At 52.4% G+C, this 23,464-nt stretch overlaps 1 pseudogene; it reads right to left on the minus strand.

The window, feature by feature from the left end:
- Positions 1–16,117: 16,117 nt before the first annotated feature.
- Positions 16,118–17,251, minus strand: LOC149434972 (atrial natriuretic peptide receptor 2 pseudogene; annotated as a pseudogene).
- Between the last annotated feature and the right edge of the window lie 6,213 nt (positions 17,252–23,464).

Consider the following 23,464-nt stretch of genomic DNA (forward strand, 5'->3'; position numbering starts at 1 on the left):
TTCACCACCAGACACCCCTCCCTCCAACCAACCACCTCCATTCACCACCAGACACCCCTCCCTCCAACCAACCACCTTCATTCACCACCAGACACCCCTCCCTCCAACCAACCACCTCCATTCACCACCAGACACCCCTCCCTCCAACCAACCACTTCTACTCACCGCAAGACGGCCCTCCCTCCAACCAACCTTCTCCATTCAGCTCCAGACACACTTACATCCATCCAATCACCTCCAGACGCCCCTCCCTCCATCCACCCACATGCATTCACCATCAGACACCCCTCCCTCTAACCAACCCCCTCCATTCATCACCAGTCACCCCTCCTTCAAAACAACCATATCCATTTACCACCAGACACCCCTCCCTCCAACCAACCACCTCCATTCACCACCAGTCACCCCTCCTTCAAACAAAACACCTCCATTCACCACCAGACATCCCTCCAACCAACCATCTCAATTCACCACCAGAAACCCTTCCATCCATCTAGTCACCTCCATTCACCCCCAGGCACCTTTCCCTTCAAGCAACCAACTCCATTCACCACGAGACACCCCTCCCTCCAACCAACAACCTCTATTCATCACCAGACACCCCTCCCTCCTACCAACCACCTTTATTCACCACCAGACACCCCTCCATCCAACCAACCACCTCCATTCACCATCAGACACCCCTCCCTTCAACTATCCACCTCCACATTCACCACCAGAAACATTTCCATCCATCTAGTAACCTCCATTCACCCCCAGGCACCTTTCCCTTCAAGCAACCAACTCCATTCCCCATGAGACACCCCTCCCTCCAACCAACCACCTTCATTCACCATCAGACACCCCTCCCTCCAACCAACCACCTTCATTCCCCATGAGACACCCCTCCCTCCAACCAACCACCTTCATTCACCATCAGACACCCCTCCATCCAACCAACCACCTCCATTCACCATCAGACATCCCTCCCTTCAACCAGCCACCTCCATTCACCACCGTACACCCCTCTTCCATCCAACCACCTCCATTCACCCCTCCCTCCTACCAACCTCCAACATTGACCACCAGACATCCCTCCCTCCAACTAACCACCTCCATTCTCCACCAGACATTCCTCGCTCCAACCAACCACCTCCATTCAGCACCAGTCACCCCGCCTTCAAACAAACCACCTCCAATCACCACCAGGCACCCTACCTCCAGCAAACCACCTCCATTCACCACCAGACACCTCTACCTCCAGCAAACCACCTCCATTCACCACCAGACACCCCTCCAACCAACCAACCACCTCAATTCACCACCAGAAACCCCTTTCTCCAACCAACCACCTCCATTCACCACCAGAAACCCTTCCATCCATCTAGTCACCTCCATTGACCCCCAGGCACCTTTCCCTTCAAGCAACCAACTCCATTCACTATGAGACACCCCTCCCTCCAACCAACAACCTCTATTCATCACCAGACACCCCTCCCTCCTACCAACCACCTTCATTCACCACCAGACACCCCTCCCTCCTACCAACCACCTTCATTCACCACCAGACACCCCTCCCTCCTACCAACCACCTTCATTCACCACCAGACACCCCTCCCTCCTACCAACCACCTTCATTCACTACCAGACACCCCTCCCTCCTACCAACCACCTTCATTCACCACCAGACACCCCTCCCTCCTACCAACCACCTCCATTCACCACCAGACACCCCTCCCTCCTACCAACCACCTTCATTCACCACCAGACACCCCTCCCTCCAACCAACAACCTCTATTCATCACCAGACACCCCTCCCTCCTACCAACCACCTTCATTCACCACCAGACACCCCTCCCTCCTACCAACCACCTTCATTCACCACCAGACACCCCTCCCTCCTACCAACCACCTTCATTCACCACCAGACACCCCTCCCTCCTACCAACCACCTTCATTCACCACCAGACACCCCTCCCTCCTACCAACCACCTTCATTCACTACCAGACACCCCTCCCTCCTACCAACCACCTTCATTCACCACCAGACACCCCTCCCTCCTACCAACCACCTCCATTCACCACCAGACACCCCTCCCTCCAACCAACCACCTCCATTCACCACCAGACACCCCTCCCTCCAACCAACCACTTCTACTCACCGCAAGACGGCCCTCCCTCCAACCAACCTTCTCCATTCAGCTCCAGACACACTTACATCCATCCAATCACCTCCAGACGCCCCTCCCTCCATCCACCCACATGCATTCACCATCAGACACCCCTCCCTCTAACCAACCCCCTCCATTCATCACCAGTCACCCCTCCTTCAAAACAACCATATCCATTTACCACCAGACACCCCTCCCTCCAACCAACCACCTCCATTCACCACCAGTCACCCCTCCTTCAAAACAACCATATCCATTCACCACCAGACACCCCTCCAACCAACCAACCACCTCAATTCACCACCAGAAGCCCCTTTCTCCAACCAACCACCTCCATTCATCACCAGTCACCCCTCCTTCAAAACAACCATATCCATTCACCACCAGACACCCCTCCAACCAACCAACCACCTCAATTCACCACCAGAAGCCCCTTTCTCCAACCAACCACCTCCATTCACCACCAGTCACCCCTCCTTCAAACAAAACACCTCCATTCACCACCAGACATCCCTCCAACCAACCATCTCAATTCACCACCAGAAACCCTTCCATCCATCTAGTCACCTCCATTCACCCCCAGGCACCTTTCCCTTCAAGCAACCAACTCCATTCACCACGAGACACCCCTCCCTCCAACCAACAACCTCTATTCATCACCAGACACCCCTCCCTCCTACCAACCACCTTTATTCACCACCAGACACCCCTCCATCCAACCAACCACCTCCATTCACCATCAGACACCCCTCCCTTCAACTATCCACCTCCACATTCACCACCAGAAACATTTCCATCCATCTAGTAACCTCCATTCACCCCCAGGCACCTTTCCCTTCAAGCAACCAACTCCATTCCCCATGAGACACCCCTCCCTCCAACCAACCACCTTCATTCACCATCAGACACCCCTCCATCCAACCAACCACCTCCATTCACCATCAGACATCCCTCCCTTCAACCAGCCACCTCCATTCACCACCGTACACCCCTCTTCCATCCAACCACCTCCATTCACCCCTCCCTCCTACCAACCTCCAACATTGACCACCAGACATCCCTCCCTCCAACTAACCACCTCCATTCTCCACCAGACATTCCTCGCTCCAACCAACCACCTCCATTCAGCACCAGTCACCCCGCCTTCAAACAAACCACCTCCAATCACCACCAGGCACCCTACCTCCAGCAAACCACCTCCATTCACCACCAGACACCTCTACCTCCAGCAAACCACCTCCATTCACCACCAGACACCCCTCCAACCAACCAACCACCTCAATTCACCACCAGAAACCCCTTTCTCCAACCAACCACCTCCATTCACCACCAGAAACCCTTCCATCCATCTAGTCACCTCCATTGACCCCCAGGCACCTTTCCCTTCAAGCAACCAACTCCATTCACTATGAGACACCCCTCCCTCCAACCAACAACCTCTATTCATCACCAGACACCCCTCCCTCCTACCAACCACCTTCATTCACCACCAGACACCCCTCCCTCCTACCAACCACCTTCATTCACCACCAGACACCCCTCCCTCCTACCAACCACCTTCATTCACCACCAGACACCCCTCCCTCCTACCAACCACCTTCATTCACTACCAGACACCCCTCCCTCCTACCAACCACCTTCATTCACCACCAGACACCCCTCCCTCCTACCAACCACCTCCATTCACCACCAGACACCCCTCCCTCCTACCAACCACCTTCATTCACCACCAGACACCCCTCCCTCCAACCAACAACCTCTATTCATCACCAGACACCCCTCCCTCCTACCAACCACCTTCATTCACCACCAGACACCCCTCCCTCCTACCAACCACCTTCATTCACCACCAGACACCCCTCCCTCCTACCAACCACCTTCATTCACCACCAGACACCCCTCCCTCCTACCAACCACCTTCATTCACCACCAGACACCCCTCCCTCCTACCAACCACCTTCATTCACTACCAGACACCCCTCCCTCCTACCAACCACCTTCATTCACCACCAGACACCCCTCCCTCCTACCAACCACCTCCATTCACCACCAGACACCCCTCCCTCCAACCAACCACCTCCATTCACCACCAGACACCCCTCCCTCCAACCAACCACTTCTACTCACCGCAAGACGGCCCTCCCTCCAACCAACCTTCTCCATTCAGCTCCAGACACACTTACATCCATCCAATCACCTCCAGACGCCCCTCCCTCCATCCACCCACATGCATTCACCATCAGACACCCCTCCCTCTAACCAACCCCCTCCATTCATCACCAGTCACCCCTCCTTCAAAACAACCATATCCATTTACCACCAGACACCCCTCCCTCCAACCAACCACCTCCATTCACCACCAGTCACCCCTCCTTCAAAACAACCATATCCATTCACCACCAGACACCCCTCCAACCAACCAACCACCTCAATTCACCACCAGAAGCCCCTTTCTCCAACCAACCACCTCCATTCATCACCAGTCACCCCTCCTTCAAAACAACCATATCCATTCACCACCAGACACCCCTCCAACCAACCAACCACCTCAATTCACCACCAGAAGCCCCTTTCTCCAACCAACCACCTCCATTCACCACCAGTCACCCCTCCTTCAAACAAAACACCTCCATTCACCACCAGACATCCCTCCAACCAACCATCTCAATTCACCACCAGAAACCCTTCCATCCATCTAGTCACCTCCATTCACCCCCAGGCACCTTTCCCTTCAAGCAACCAACTCCATTCACCACGAGACACCCCTCCCTCCAACCAACAACCTCTATTCATCACCAGACACCCCTCCCTCCTACCAACCACCTTTATTCACCACCAGACACCCCTCCATCCAACCAACCACCTCCATTCACCATCAGACACCCCTCCCTTCAACTATCCACCTCCACATTCACCACCAGAAACATTTCCATCCATCTAGTAACCTCCATTCACCCCCAGGCACCTTTCCCTTCAAGCAACCAACTCCATTCCCCATGAGACACCCCTCCCTCCAACCAACCACCTTCATTCACCATCAGACACCCCTCCATCCAACCAACCACCTCCATTCACCATCAGACATCCCTCCCTTCAACCAGCCACCTCCATTCACCACCGTACACCCCTCTTCCATCCAACCACCTCCATTCACCCCTCCCTCCTACCAACCTCCAACATTGACCACCAGACATCCCTCCCTCCAACTAACCACCTCCATTCTCCACCAGACATTCCTCGCTCCAACCAACCACCTCCATTCAGCACCAGTCACCCCGCCTTCAAACAAACCACCCCCAATCACCACCAGGCACCCTACCTCCAGCAAACCACCTCCATTCACCACCAGACACCTCTACCTCCAGCAAACCACCTCCATTCACCACCAGACACCCCTCCAACCAACCAACCACCTCAATTCACCAGCAGAAACCCCTTTCTCCAACCAAGCACCTCCATTCACCACCAGAAACCCTTCCATCCATCTAGTCACCTCCATTGACCCCCAGGCACCTTTCCCTTCAAGCAACCAACTCCATTCACTATGAGACACCCCTCCCTCCAACCAACAACCTCTATTCATCACCAGACATCCCTCCCTCCTACCAACCACCTTCATTCACCAGCAGACACCCCTCCCTCCTACCAACCACCTTCATTCACCACCAGACACCCCTCCCTCCTACCAACCACCTTCATTCACCACCAGACACCCCTCCCCCCTACCAACCACCTTCATTCACCACCAAACTCCCCTACTTTCACCATCAGACATCCCTCCATCCAACCAACCAACCACCTCCATTCACCATCAGACATCCCTCCCTTCAACCAACAACCTCTATTCATCACCAGACGCCCCTCCCTCCTACCAACCACCTTCATTCATCACCAGACACCCCTCCATCCAACCAACTACCTCCTTTCACCATCAGACATCCCTCCCTTCAACCAACCACCTCCATTCACCACCAGACACCCCTCCATCCAACCATCTACCTCCTTTCACCATCAGACATCCCTCCCTTCAACCAACCACCTCCATTCACCACCAGACACCCCTCCATCCAACCATCTACCTCCTTTCACCATCAGACATCCCTCCCTTCAACCAACCACCTTCATTCACCACCAGACACCCCTCCATCCAACCAACCACCTCCATTCACCATCAGACATCCCTCCATCCAACCACCTCCATTCACCATCAGACATCCCTCCCTTTAACCAACCATCTTCATTCACCAGACACCCCTCCCTCTAACCGACCACCTCCATTCATCACCAGATATCCCTCCTTCAAACCAACCACCTCCATTCACCATCAGACATCCCTCCCTTCAACCAACCATCTCCATTCACCAGACACCCCTCCCTCTAACCGACCACCTCCATTCATCACCAGACATCCCTCCTTCAAACCAACCGCCTCCATTTACCACCAGACACCCCTCCCTCCAACCAACCACTTCCACTCACCACAAGACAGCCCTCCCTCCAACCAACCACCTCCATTCACCACAAGACACCCTTTCCTCCAGCCAACCTTCTCCATTCAGCTCCAGACACCCTTCCCTCCAACCAACCACCTCTGTTCATCACCAGACACACTTACATCCGTCCAGTCACCTCCAGACGCCCCTCCCTCCATCCACCCACATGCATTCACCATCAGACATCCCTTCCTTCAACCAACCACCTCCATTCACCAGACACCCCTCCCTCTAACCAACCACCTCCATTCATCACCAGACATCCCTCCTTCAAACCAACCACATCCATTCACCACCAATCACCCCTCCCTCCAAACAACCACCTACATTCTCCATAAGACACCCCTCCCTTCAACTATCCACCTCCATATTCACCACCAGACACCATTCCCTCCATCCAACCGCAACCATTCACCACCAGACACCACTCCCTCCAACCAACCACCTCCATCATCAGACATCCTTCCATCCATCCAGTCACCTTCATTCATCACCAGGCACCCTTTCTGTCCAATCATCTCCACTCAAGCAACCATTCCCTCCATCCAATCACCACCATTCACCATCTGGCACCATTCCTTCCAACCATTAACCTGCATTTACCACCAGACACCCCTCTCTCCAACCAACCACCTCCATTCACCACCAGACATCCCTCCCTCCAACCAACCATCTCCATTCACCACCAGACACTATTGCCTTCTAACAAACACCACTATTCACCACCAGACGCCCCTCCCTTCTACCATCCACCTCCATTCTCCACCAGACAAGATACCACTCCCTCCAATCAACCACCTTCTTTGACCTCCAGACACCCCTCCCTTCAACCAGCCACCTCCATTCACAACGAGACACCGCTTCCTTCTACCAACCATCTCCTTTCTCCACTAGACACCCTTCCCTCCAAGCAACCACCTCCTTTCACCCCCAGACACCCCTACCTTCAACCAGCCACCTCCATTCACAACCAGACACCCCTCCCTCCTATCAACCACCTCCACTGACCACCAGGTACCCCTCCTTCTAACCAGCCACCTCCATTCTCCACCAGACACCCTTCCCTCCATCCAACCACCTCCATTCACCACCAGGCACCCCTCTGTCCAACTAGCCACCGCCATTCACCACCAGACACCCTCCCTCCATCCAACAACCTCTATTCACCACCAGACACCCCTCCCTTCTATCAGTCACCTGAATTGACCACCAGGCACCCCTCCCTCCAATCAATCACTTCCATTCACCATCAGACACCCCTCCCTCCAACCAACCACTTCCATTCACCACTAGACACCCCTCCCTCCATCCAACCACCTCTATTCACCACCAGACACCCCTCCCTTCTATCAGTCACCTTCATTTGCCACCAGGCGCCCTTTCTGCCCAATTATTTCCACTCACGATAAGGCACCATTTCCTCCATCCAATCACCACCATTCACCATTCCTTCCAACCACCAACCTCCATTCACCAGCAGGCACCCCTCCCTCCAGCCTCCATTCATCACCAGACGTCCTTCCCTCCATCCAATCACCTCCATTCATCACCAGACACCCTTCCCTCCGTCCAATCGCCTCCATTCATCACCAGACACCCCTCCCTCCGTCCAATCACCTCCATTCAGCACCAGACATCCTTCCCTCCGTCCAATCGCCTCCATTCATCACCAGACACCCCTCCCTCCGTCCAATCACCTCCATTCAGCACCAGACATCCTTCCCTCTGTCCAATTGCCTCCATTCACCACCAGGCAGCCCTCCCTCCGTCCAATCGCCTCCATTTATCAACAGACACCCTTCCCTCCATCCAATCGCCTCCATTCATCAACAGACACCCTTCCCTCCATCCAATCGCCTCCATTCATCACCAGACACCCCTCCCTCTGTCCAATCACCTCCATTCATCAACAGACACCCTTCCCTCCGTCCAATCGCCTCCATTCATCAACAGACACCCTTTCCTCCATCCAATCGCCTCTATTCATCACCAGATACCCTTCCCTCCATCCAATCGCCTCCATTCATCACCAGATACCCTTCCCTCCATCCAATCGCCTCCATTCATCACCACGCACCCCTCCCTCCGTCCAATCGCCTCCATTCATCACCAGACACCCTTCCCTCCGTCCAATCACCTCCATTCATCACCAGACACCCTTCCCTCCATCCAGTCGCCTCCATTCACCACAAGGCACCCCTCCCTCTGTTCACTCGCCTCCATTCATCAACAGACACCCTTTCCTCCGTCCAGTCGCCTCCATTCACCACCAGGCACCCCTCCCTCCGTCCACTCGCCTCCATTCATCAACAGACACCCTTCCTTCCATCCACTCGCCTCCATTCATCAACAGACACCCTTCCATCCATCCACTCGCCTCCATTCATCACCAGGCACCCCTCCCTCCGTCCCATTGCCTCCATTCATCACCAGACACCCCTCCCTCTGTCCAATCACCTGCATTCATCAACAGACACCCCTCCCTCCGTCCAATCGCCTCCATTCATCACCAGGCACCCCTCCCTCCGTCCAATCACCTCCATTCATCACCAGGCACCCCTCCCTCCGTCCAATCACCTCCATTCATCACCAGGCACCCCTCCCTCCGTCCAATCACCTCCATTCAGCACCAGACATCCTTCCCTCCGTCCAATCGCCTCCATTTATCACCAGACACCCCTCCCTCTGTCCAATCACCTGCATTCATCAACAGACACCCCTCCCTCCGTCCAATCGCCTCCATTCATCACCAGGCACCCCTCCCTCCGTCCAATCACCTCCATTCATCACCAGGCACCCCTCCCTCCATCCAATCACCTCCATTCAGCACCAGACATCCTTCCCTCCGTCCAATCGCCTCCATTCATCACCAGACACCCCTCCCTCCGTCCAATCGCCTCCATTCATCACCAGACACCCCTCCCTCCATCTCATCACCCTAATTTGCTTAACTGGAAGTCAGTGCGACCCGAATGTGACCCGAATGTGACCCGAATGTGACCCGAATGTGACGCTTCATGGGAGAAGAAAACATAAATCACTGTGAAGGTGACAGAAGGAGTCCCGGGGTCAGAGGTCACAGAGCAATGTCCTGAGTGCCGCATAAATCTGCAGTTACTTAGCTGATCAAATGTTCTCCAGTGATACCCAAACCTGTGTCACCCCCCTCCATGTCACCCCTTCATGTCACCCCACTCTGCGTCACCCCCCTCCATGTCACCCCACTCCGTGTCACCCCACTCCGCGTCACCCCACTCCGTGCCACCCCCCTCCATGTCACCCCACTCCGTGTCACCCCACTCCGCGTCACCCCACTCCGTGTCACCCCACTCCGCGTCACCCCACTCCGCGTCACCCCACTCCGCGTCACCCCCCTCCGCGTCACCCCACTCTGCGTCACCCCCCTCCATGTCACCCCACTCCGCGTCACCCCACTCCGTGTCACCCCACTCCGCGTCACCCCACTCCGCGTCACCCCCCGCTGTGTCACCCCACTCAGCGTCACCCCACTCCATTTCACCCCACTCCGTGTTACGCCACTCAGTGCCCAAGGGAGGTGCACCAGACGAACATGACGTCATATTATAGAGTGGGCAGAATAGGCACAGATATAATTGTATGGCAACTGCTTCTGATTATTAGACCCGTGGTGGAGGCTGAGGAGGAGGCCGGAGCGGTTGCCTTAGACCCGTGGTGGAGGCTGAGGAGGAGGCCGGAGCGGTTTGCCTTAGACCCGTGGTGGAGGCTGAGGAGGAGGCCGGAGCGGTTCCTTCTGATTATTAGACCCGTGGTGGAGGCTGAGGAGGAGGCCGGAGCGGTTCCTTCTGATTATTAGACCCGTGGTGGAGGCTGAGGAGGAGGCCGGAGCGGTTCCTTCTGATTATTAGACCCGTGGTGGAGGCTGAGGAGGAGGCCGGAGCGGTTGCCTTAGACCCGTGGTGGAGGCTGAGGAGGAGGCCGGAGCGGTTGCCTTCTGATTATTAGACCCGTGGTGGAGGCTGAGGAGGAGGCCGGAGCGGTTCCTTCTGATTATTAGACCCGTGGTGGAGGCTGAGGAGGAGGCCGGAGCGGTTCCTTCTGATTATTAGACCCGTGGTGGAGGCTGAGGAGGAGGCCGGAGCGGTTGCCATATGATTATATCTGTGCCTATTCTGCCCACTCTATATGATGTCATATTCGTCGCGTGCACCTCCCTTGGGCACTGAGTGGGGTGACATGAAGGGGGGTGACGGGGAGTGGGGTGATGCATAGTGGGGTGACATGGAGGGGGGTGACGCAGAGTGAGGTGACATGGAGTGGGGTGACATGGAGGGGGGTGACGCGTAGTGGGGTGACGCGTAGTGGGGTGACATAAAGGGGGGTGACGTGGAGTGGGGTGACATGGAGTGGGGTGACATGGAGTGGGGTGACATGGAGGTGGGTGACGCATAGTGGGGTGACATGGAGGGGGGTGACATGGAGGGGGGTGACACGTAGTGGGGTGACATGGAGTGGGGTGACATGGAGGGGGGTGACATGGAGGGGGGTGACGCATAGTGGGGTGACATGGAGTGGGGTGACATGGAGGGGGGTGACGCAGAGTGGCGTGACATGGAGTGGGGTGACATGGAGGGGGGTGACATGGAGGGGGGTGACGCGTAGTGGGGTGACATGGAGGGGGGTGACACGGAGTGGGGTGATGTGGAGTGGGGTGACATGGAGTGGGGTGACATGGAGGGGGGTGACATGGAGGGGGGTGACGCGTAGTGGGGTGACATGGAGGGGGGTGACACGCAGTGGGGTGACACGTAGTGGGGTGACGCGTAGTGGGGTGACATGGAGTGGGGTGATGCGGAGTGGGGTGATGCTGAGTGGGGTGACATGGAGTCGGGTGACATGGAGGGGGGTGACACGGAGTGGGGTGATGCGGAGTGGGGTGACATGGAGTGGGGTGACGCGGAGTCGGGTGACATGGAGTGGGGTGACGCAGAGTGGGGTGACATGAAGGGGTGACATGGAGGGGGGTGACACAGGTTTGGGTATCACTGGAGAACATTTGATCAGCTAAGTATCTGCAGATTTATGCGGCACTCAGGACATTGCTCTGTGACCTCTGACCCCGGGACTCCTTCTGTCACCTTCACAGTGATTTATGTTTTCTTCTTCCATGAAGCGTCACATTCGGGTCACATTCGGGTCACATTCGGGTCACATTCGGGTCACATTCGGGTCACATTCGGGGCGCACTGACGCCCAGTCAGGTTTATACATCAGATTCAGATTCACACTTTTATATGTTTTGTAGATTCTTTGCATCAGGATTTATGTCTTTGGGAACCGGCGCAGATTGTCCAATCACCTCCCTTCATCAACAGACACTCCCCCAATCTACTAACTGTCCAATCACCTTAATTTACTACCTGGCACACTCCCCTCCATCCAATCACCTCCATTCACCACCAGACACCCCTCCCTACATCCAGTCCCCTCCATTCACCACCAGACACTCTTCTCTTTATGCAATCACCTCCATTCACCACAAGGCACCCTTTCCACCATCCAGTCACCTCCATTCTGCACCAGGCACCATTCTCTCCATCCATTCACCACCAGGTACCCTCCCCACCATCCAGTCACCTCCATTCTGCACCAGGCACCATTCTCTCCATCCATTCACCACCAGGTACCCTCCCCACCATCCAGTCACCTCCATTCACCACCAGGCACCATTCTCTCCATCCATTCACCACCAGGTACCCTCCCCACCATCCAGTCACCTCCATTCGCCACCAGGCACCATTCTCTCCATCCATTCACCACCAGGTACCCTCCCCACCATCCAGTCATCTCCATTTGCCACCAGGCACCATTCTCTTGCAATCACCTCTATATACCACAAATCACCATTCCCTCTGTCTACCACCTCCAGTCACCAGCAGACACCCTTACATCCATCCAGTCATCTCCATTCATCAACAGACATCCTTCCCTCTGTCCAGTCACCTTGATTTGCCACCAGGACACCCTTTCCTCCATCCAATCACATCCATACACTACGGGTTATCCTTACCTCTGTCCAATCACCTCCATTCACCACCAGGCACCCTTCCATCCATCCAATCACCTTGATGTGCCACCAGGGCACCCTTGTCCCCATCCAGTCCACTCCACATACCATAAGTCACCCTTCCTTCTTTCCAATCACCTCCATTCATAAACAGACACCTTCTCCTCCATCCATTCACCTCCATTCATCAACAGACACTCTCCCCTCCCTCTAATCACCTCCATTCATCAACAGACACTCTCCCCTCCCTCTAATCACCTCCATCTACCACCAGACACTCTTCCATCCATACAATCACCTCCATAGACTATGAGTCAGCCTTCCTTCTGTCCAATCACCTCAGTTTACCATCAGACATTCTTCCCACCATTCAGCCACCTCTATTTATCACCAGACACCCTTGTCTCCATCCAATCACCTTCATTCACCACCAGATACCCTCGTCTCCATACAATCACCTCCATTCACTGCCTGGAACTCTGTCGGGGAGACATGGACTTGAATTTGATAAGCTACTCCAAATGTCTCCCCCATAAATGCACCTCCAAAAGAATAGAGCCCCTCAGATGCCAAGGTCCATGGTCAGTAGGCAAGAGGCTAGCCTACAGTCCCCTCCAATAGCCCCTGTCTTGGTTGGGTCTGTCATAGGCACCCGTCTTGATGCGGATCCTGACATTTAGGACATCCACTCAACAGATATTTGTCAGGAGGGAGTGGGGCACCAGATGATGGCAAGGCCTGATGTTATCATCACACAAAATGGCCACCTTGCTGGTGCAAGAAGACTTCCATTGGCTTTATCTGCAGCTAGAACCCTACTACCTCTGAGATGTGGGCTTTGGGGCCCTTTCTGTGCTTGGAGCCCATGGGAACCTTCCTCCCAGTCTGATATATACACATTGGGATGAAATATTAGAATGAATTTAGTGTACTGGTGAGTGTGACATCATGAAGGTCATGTTCTGACCACAGTATGGCGGAATACACAATAACATAGGACGGCAAATTCTGATAACTCATCACGGAAGCAGAACTTATATCTCCTGTGCGATCAGAACACACCAAACCTGACTATTCCCATCCCTGACAATTGTCCATCGTAGAGGGGACCCAAATCAGGATCCAATCTACCATCATCAGTATCTCCTGACAGACCAAAAGAGCCACCAGAAAGTCTCCATCTAGTTGGATCCTGATAATTATATTGTCACCCTACCACCGAGGGTGAACTCCATCAAACAGTCCCCGAATGTAATCAAAGCTTCACCAGAAGCCTCCATCTAGTGGGACCAATAGATCCTGATAATTGTATTGTCACCCTACCACCGAGGGTAAGCTCCATCAAACAGTCCCCGAAAGTAATCAAAGCTTCACCAGAAGCCTCCATCTAGTGGGACCAATAGATCCTGATAATTGTATTGTCACCCTACCACCGAGGGTGACCTCCTCAGCAAACAATCCCCAAGAGTAATCAGAGCTCCACCAGAAAGTCTCCATCTAGTGGGACCAATAGATCCTGATAATTGTATTGTCACCCTACCACCGAGGGTGAGCTCCTCAGCAAACAATCCCCAAGAGTAATCAGAGCTCCACCAGAAAGCCTCCATCTAGTTGGATCAATAGATCCTGATAATTGTATTGTCACCCTACCACCGAGGGTGAGCTCCATCAAACAGTCCCCAAGAGTAATCAGAGCTCCACCAGAAAGCCTCCATCTAGTGGGACCAATAGATCCTGATAATTGTATTGTCACCCTACCACCGAGGGTGAGCTCCTCAGCAAACAATCCCCAAGAGTAATCAGAGCTTCACCAGAAGCCTCCATCTAGTTGGACCAATAGATCCTGATAATTGTATTGTCACCCTACTACCGAGGGTGAGCTCCATCAAACAGTCCCCAAGAGTAATCAGAGCTCCACCACAAGCCTCCATCTAGTGGGACCAATAGATCCTGATAATTGTATTGTCACCCTACCACCGAGGGTGAGCTCCTCAGCAAATAATCCCCGATAGTAATCAGAGCTCCACCAGAAAGCCTCCATCTAGTGGGACCAATAGATCCTGATAATTGTATTGTCACCCTACCACCGAGGGTGAGCTCCTCAGCAAATAATCCCCGATAGTAATCAGAGCTCCACCAGAAAGCCTCCATCTAGTGGGACCAATAGATCCTGATAATTGTATTGTCACCCTACCACCGAGGGTGAGCTCCTCAGCAAATAATCCCCGATAGTAATCAGAGCTCCACCAGAAAGCCTCCATCTAGTGGGACCAATAGATCCTAATAATTGTATTGTCACCCTACCACCGAGGGTGAGTCCTCAGCAAACAATCCCCAAGAGTAATCAGAGCTCCACCAGAAGCCTCCATCTAGTTGGATCAATAGATCCTGATAATTGTATTGTCACCCTACCACCGAGGGTGAGCTCCTCAGCAAATAATCCCCGATAGTAATCAGAGCTCCACCAGAAAGCCTCCATCTAGTGGGACCAATAGATCCTAATAATTGTATTGTCACCCTACCACCGAGGGTGAGCTCCTCAGCAAACAATCCCCAAGAGTAATCAGAGCTTCACCAGAAGCCTCCATCTAGTGGGACCAATAGATCCTGATAATTGTATTGTCACCCTACCACCGAGGGTGAGCTCCTCAGCAAACAATCCCCAAGAGTAATCAGAGCTCCACCAGAAAGTCTCCATCTAGTGGGACCAATAGATCCTGATAATTGTATTGTCACCCTACCACCGAGGGTGAGCTCCTCAGCAAACAATCCCCAAGAGTAATCAGAGCTTCACCAGAAGCCTCCATCTAGTTGGACCAATAGATCCTGATAATTGTATTGTCACCCTACTACCGAGGGTGAGCTCCATCAAACAGTCCCCAAGAGTAATCAGAGCTTCACCAGAAGCCTCCATCTAGTGGGACCAATAGATCCTGATAATTGTATTGTCACCCTATTACCGAGGGTGAGCTCCATCAAACAGTCCCCAAGAGTAATCAGAGCTTCACCAGAAGCCTCCATCTAGTGGGACCAATAGATCCTGATAATTGTATTGTCACCCTATTACCGAGGGTGAGCTCCATCGAACAGTCCCCGAAAGTAATCAAAGCTTCACCAGAAGCCTCCATCTAGTGGGACCAATAGATCCTGATAATTGTATTGTCACCCTACCCCCGAGGGTGAGCTCCTCAGCAAACAGTCCCCAAGAGTAATCAGAGCTCCACCAGAAGCCTCCATCTAGTGGGACCAATAGATCCTGATAATTGTATTGTCACCCTACCACCGAGGGTAAGCTCCATCAAACAGTCCCTGAAAGTAATCAGAGCTTCACCAGAAGCCTCCATCTAGTGGGACCAATAGATCCTGATAATTGTATTGTCACCCTACCACCGAGGGTGAGCTCCTCAGCAAACAGTCCCCAAGAGTAATCAGAGCTCCACCAGCCCAGACCTGCATAACATGGAGGCCAGAACTCCTGAACAGGACAGACATTGCACAATCCTGAAGGTGGAAAACGAACACCAAACCTGACAGAGAAGGGAGAACGTACTGGTGGGGCACTTACCTCGCCCATTGTCCTGGATGAACTGGATGACACTGGCCACATCGTCGTCCTCCGGATACGTCTGGTAGCGCACGGTCAGATTGTTGAACTCCTCCAGGGCCAGGAAGACCCCTTCAATGATGAAGTAATGTGGCCGATCGTCCTTCTTGACATCATGGTAGACAAGAGCAGCCCGAGAGGTCCAGTTGAAGTGGTCGTGGAGGTGAGTCACGAACTCCCCGAGCTTGTTAGCCGTGGGGCCTGTCCTCACTGTTGTGTTGTACTGATCATCATCAGGTTTAAAGCCGATCGCCATGGCTCCGGCCGTAACAAGCGGAAGGCGCCAATGGGTGGCAAAGCGGGCAACCGAGGCAGTAGGATACACGCATCCCGGACCAAAAAGTACGTCAGGGTTGTGGTAGAGCTTCAAGTCCACGGCATTGAGAGGTGCCACATATTCCGAGCAGGCCCCGTCCAGCTCTGAGGTCAGGAAGATTATATTTACCTGGTACCCCGGTAGAAGCTGAAGTTCGTGCTGTGCCCGGTCCACCGCCATATGCAGTGCCGGGGACACACGGGGCCACGACCAAGCATAGCGCAGGTTGCTGTCAGGCAGGACCACGGCCAACGTCAATGTGCGGTTAGTGGTGGGAGTCTGATGGGAACACAGTGGAAGGCAGGACAGGAAAAGAAGAAGAAGGAAGGTAGGTAGAGTGCTGAGTCTCGGGACTGGACCCTCCAACATCGTCATCTAGGACTTGGAGGCTCCACTCGCCGTCCCGGAACACGCGTCGCTCAGTCACGTATGTAGACGGGCCATACCTTCCACACCCAAGGGGCAGCGTCAGACGGGGGCCTCCCCTGGGCACACAGGACAGGAGCAAAGAACACACAGATATCCCAGAGCTGAGCGAAGACTGCTATGAGACTCTCCTCCTCCTCCTACTTCACAGCCCCCCTCACCTCTCTCTCCAGATGTCATACCACAAACACCAAGACCAGGGGCACCACGCCCCCTACAGGCAACCTGAGGTACTGCCACCGTCCTATACATTGTGTCCTGAAACATTACACTCGGCTAAAAACAGAACTCCTAATCTCTATACGTCCAATCCCTGCCCAACATGGAGACCAACAGGAACAGCCATGGGGGGGGGGACTGCAACTATGGAACAACATGGGGGGGGCTACACTGAACAGACACATAGAATATAGAAACTGCAACTATGGAACAACATATGGGGGGGGGGGGGGGCTACACTGAACAGACACGGAATATAGAAACTGCAACTATGGAACAACATGGGGGGGGGGCTACACTGAACAGACACGGAATATAGAAACTGCAACTATGGAACAACATGTGGGGGGGGGGGCTACACTGAACAGACACGGAATATAGAAACTGCAACTATGGAACAACATGGGGGGGGGGGCTACACTGAACAGACACGGAATATAGAAACTGCAACTATGGAACAACATGGGGGGGGGGCTACACTGAACAGACACGGAATATAGAAACTGCAACTATGGAACAACATGTGGGGGGGGCTACACTGAACAGACACGGAATATAGAAACTGCAACTATGGAACAACATGTGGGGGGGGGGGTACACTGAACAGACACGGAATATAGAAACTGCAACTATGGAACAACATGGGGGGGGGGCTACACTAGACAGACACATAGAATATAGAAACTGCAACTATGGAACAACATGTGGGGGGGGGGGCTACACTGAACAGACACATAGAATATAGAAACTGCAACTATGGAACAACATGGGGGGGGGGCTACACTAGACAGACACATAGAATATAGAAACTGCAACTATGGAACAACATGTGGGGGGGGGGGGCTACACTGAACAGACACATAGAATATAGAAACTGCAACTATGGAACAACATGTGGGGGGGGGGGCTACACTAGACAGACACATAGAATATAGAAACTGCAACTATGGAACAACATGTGGGGGGGGGGCTACACTGAACAGACACATAGAATATAGAAACTGCAACTATGGAACAACATGTGGGGGGGGGGGGCTACACTAGACAGACACATAGAATATAGAAACTGCAACTATGGAACAACATGGGGGGGGGGGGCTACACTAGACAGACACATAGAATATAGAAACTGCAACTATGGAACAACATGGGGGGGGGGGGCTACACTGAACAGACACGGAATATAGAAACTGCAACTATGGAACAACATGTGGGGGGGGGGCTACACTGAACAGACACATAGAATATAGAAACTGCAACTATGGAACAACATGTGGGGGGGGGGGGGCTACACTGAAAAGACACGGAATATAGAAACTGCAACTATGGAACAACATGGGGGGGGGGGGCTACACTGAACAGACACATAGAATATAGAAACTGCAACTATGGAACAACATGTGGGGGGGGCTACACTAGACAGACACATAGAATATAGAAACTGCAACTATGGAACAACATGGGGGGGGGGGGGGGCTACACTAGACAGACACGGAATATAGAAACTGCAACTATGGAACAACATGGGGGGGGCTACACTAAACAGACACGGAATATAGAAACTGCAACTATGGAACAACATGTGGGGGGGGGGGCTACACTGAACAGACACGGAATATAGAAACTGCAACTATGGAACAACATGGGGGGGGGGCTACACTGAACAGACACGGAATATAGAAACTGCAACTATGGAACAACATGGGGGGGGGGCTACACTGAACAGACATGGAATATAGAAACTGCAACTATGGAACAACATGGGGGGGGGCTACACTGAACAGACACGGAATATAGAAACTGCAACTATGGAACAACATGTGGGGGGGGGCTACACTGAACAGACACGGAATATAGAAACTACAACTATGGAACAACATGTGGGGGGGGCTACACTGAACAGACACGGAATACAGAAACTGCAACTATGGAACAACATGGGGGGGGGGGGGCTACACTGAACAGACACGGAACATAGAAACTACAACTATGGAACAACATGTGGGGGGGCTACACTGAACAGACACGGAATACAGAAACTGCAACTATGGAACAACATGGGGGGGGGCTACACTGAACAGACACGGAATATAGAAACTGCAACTATGGAACAACATGTGGGGGGGGCTACACTAGACAGACACATAGAATATAGAAACTGCAACTATGGAACAACATGGGGGGGGCTACACTGAACAGACACGGAATATAGAAACTGCAACTATGGAACAACATGGGGGGGGCTACACTGAACAGACACGGAATATAGAAACTGCAACTATGGAACAACATGGGGGGGGGCTACACTGAACAGACACATAGAATATAGAAACTGCAACTATGGAACAACATATGGGGGGGGGGGGGCTACACTGAACAGACACGGAATATAGAAACTGCAACTATGGAACAACATGGGGGGGGGCTACACTGAACAGACACGGAATATAGAAACTGCAACTATGGAACAACATGTGGGGGGGGCTACACTGAACAGACACGGAATATAGAAACTGCAACTATGGAACAACATGGGGGGGGGGGCTACACTAGACAGACACGGAATATAGAAACTGCAACTATGGAACAACATGTGGGGGGGGGGCTACACTGAACAGACACGGAATATAGAAACTGCAACTATGGAACAACATGGGGGGGGGCTACACTGAACAGACACGGAATATAGAAACTGCAACTATGGAACAACATGTGGGGGGGGGGGGCTACACTGAACAGACACGGAATATAGAAACTGCAACTATGGAACAACATGTGGGGGGGGGGCTACACTGAACAGACACGGAATATAGAAACTGCAACTATGGAACAACATGGGGGGGGGGGGCTACACTGAACAGACACGGAACATAGAAACTACAACTATGGAACAACATGTAGGGGGGGCTACACTGAACAGACACGGAATATAGAAACTGCAACTATGGAACAACATGGGGGGGGGGGGCTACACTGAACAGACACGGAATATAGAAACTGCAACTATGGAACAACATGTGGGGGGGGCTACACTGAACAGACACGGAATATAGAAACTGCAACTATGGAACAACATGGGGGGGGGGGGCTACACTGAACAGACACGGAATATAGAAACTGCAACTATGGAACAACATGTGGGGGGGGGGGGGCTACACTGAACAGACACGGAATATAGAAACTGCAACTATGGAACAACATGTGGGGGGGGGGGGTACACTGAACAGACACGGAATATAGAAACTGCAACTATGGAACAACATGGGGGGGGGGCTACACTAGACAGACACATAGAATATAGAAACTGCAACTATGGAACAACATGTGGGGGGGGGGGCTACACTGAACAGACACATAGAATATAGAAACTGCAACTATGGAACAACATGTGGGGGGGGGGGGGCTACACTAGACAGACACATAGAATATAGAAACTGCAACTATGGAACAACATGGGGGGGGGGCTACACTAGACAGACACGGAATATAGAAACTGCAACTATGGAACAACATGGGGGGGGGCTACACTAAACAGACACGGAATATAGAAACTGCAACTATGGAACAACATGTGGGGGGGGGGCTACACTGAACAGACACGGAATATAGAAACTGCAACTATGGAACAACATGGGGGGGGGGCTACACTGAACAGACACGGAATATAGAAACTGCAACTATGGAACAACATGGGGGGGGGGCTACACTGAACAGACACGGAATATAGAAACTGCAACTATGGAACAACATGGGGGGGGGCTACACTGAACAGACACGGAATATAGAAACTGCAACTATGGAACAACATGTGGGGGGGGGCTACACTGAACAGACACGGAATATAGAAACTGCAACTATGGAACAACATGTGGGGGGGGCTACACTGAACAGACACGGAACATAGAAACTACAACTATGGAACAACATGTGGGGGGGGCTACACTGAACAGACACGGAATACAGAAACTGCAACTATGGAACAACATGTGGGGGGGGGGGCTACACTGAACAGACACGGAACATAGAAACTACAACTATGGAACAACATGTGGGGGGGGCTACACTGAACAGACACGGAATATAGAAACTGCAACTATGGAACAACATGTGGGGGGGGGGGCTACACTGAACAGACACGGAACATAGAAACTACAACTATGGAACAACATGTGGGGGGGGCTACACTGAACAGACACGGAATATAGAAACTACAACTATGGAACAACATGTGGGGGGGGCTACACTGAACAGACACGGAATATAGAAACTGCAACTATGGAACAACATGGGGGGGGGGGCTACACTGAACAGACACGGAATATAGAAACTGCAACTATGGAACAACATGTGGGGGGGGGGGCTACACTGAACAGACACGGAATATAGAAACTGCAACTATGGAACAACATGGGGGGGGGGCTACACTGAACAGACACGGAATATAGAAACTGCAACTATGGAACAACATGTGGGGGGGGGGGCTACACTGAACAGACACATAGAATATAGAAACTGCAACTATGGAACAACATGTGGGGGGGGGGGGCTACACTAGACAGACACATAGAATATAGAAACTGCAACTATGGAACAACATGGGGGGGGGCTACACTAGACAGACACGGAATATAGAAACTGCAACTATGGAACAACATGTGGGGGGGGGGGCTACACTGAACAGACACGGAATATAGAAACTGCAACTATGGAACAACATGGGGGGGGGGCTACACTGAACAGACACGGAATATAGAAACTGCAACTATGGAACAACATGTGGAGGGGGGGGCTACACTGAACAGACACATAGAATATAGAAACTGCAACTATGGAACAACATGGGGGGGGCTACACTGAACAGACACGGAATATAGAAACTGCAACTATGGAACAACATGGGGGGGGGGGCTACACTGAACAGACACGGAATATAGAAACTGCAACTATGGAACAACATGGGGGGGGGGGGGCTACACTGAACAGACACATAGAATATAGAAACTGCAACTATGGAACAACATGTGGGGGGGGGGGGCTACACTAGACAGACACATAGAATATAGAAACTGCAACTATGGAACAACATGGGGGGGGGCTACACTAGACAGACACGGATGATATAGAACGATGGATGAACATTTTCTATGAAATAACAACATAAAATATAAACGGCAACAAAGTGACAATATATGGAGACATATTCATCTATATACCAGATATACACACATCACATCTATATATACAGTGCAGGAAATGTGTATTTGCTCCTCGGCTGATGCTGAATGTTGGCCCCTCACACAGAAATGATCGGTCTAACAATGGAATGTTCGCCCCTCACACAGAAATGATCGGTCTAACAATGGAATGTTCGCCCCTCACACAGAAATGATCGGTCTAACAATGGAATGTTCGCCCCTCACACAGAAATGATCGGTCTAACAATGGAATGTTCCCCCCCCCCTCACACAGAAATGATCGGTCTAACAATGGAATGTTCGCCCCTCACACAGAAATGATCGGTCTAACAATGGAATGTTCGCCCCTCACACAGAAATGATCGGTCTAACAATGGAATGTTCGCCCCTCACACAGAAATGATCGGTCTAACAATGGAATGTTCGCCCCTCACACAGAAACGATCGCTCTAACAATGGAATGTTCGCCCCTTACACAGAAACGATCGGTCTAACAATGGAATGTTCGCCCCTCACACAGAAATGATCGGTCTAACAATGGAATGTTCGCCCCTCACACAGAAATGATCGGTCTAACAATGGAATGTTCGCCCCTCACACAGAAATGATCGGTCTAACAATGGAATGTTTGCCCCTCACACAGAAATGATCGGTCTAACAATGGAATGTTCGCCCCTCACACAGAAACGATCGGTCTAACAATGGAATGTTCGCCCCTGACACAGAAATGATCGGTCTAACAATGGAATGTTCGCCCCTCACACAGAAACGATTGGTCTAACAATGGAATGTTCCCCCTCACACAGAAACGATCGGTCTAACAATGGAATGTTCGCCCCTCACACAGAAATAATCGGTCTAACAATGGAATGTTCGCCCGACACAGAAATGATCGGTCTAACAATGGAATGTTCGTCCCTCACACAGAAACGATCGGTCTAACAATGGAATGTTCGCCCCTCACACAGAAACGATTGGTCTAACAATGGAATGTTCGCCCCTCACACAGAAACGA

The sequence above is a fragment of the Staurois parvus genome, unplaced genomic scaffold, assembly GCF_062004578.1.
Source record: "Staurois parvus isolate SC_StPar_1 unplaced genomic scaffold, SC_StPar_1.0 ptg001635l, whole genome shotgun sequence".
NCBI lineage: Eukaryota > Metazoa > Chordata > Amphibia > Anura > Ranidae > Staurois > Staurois parvus.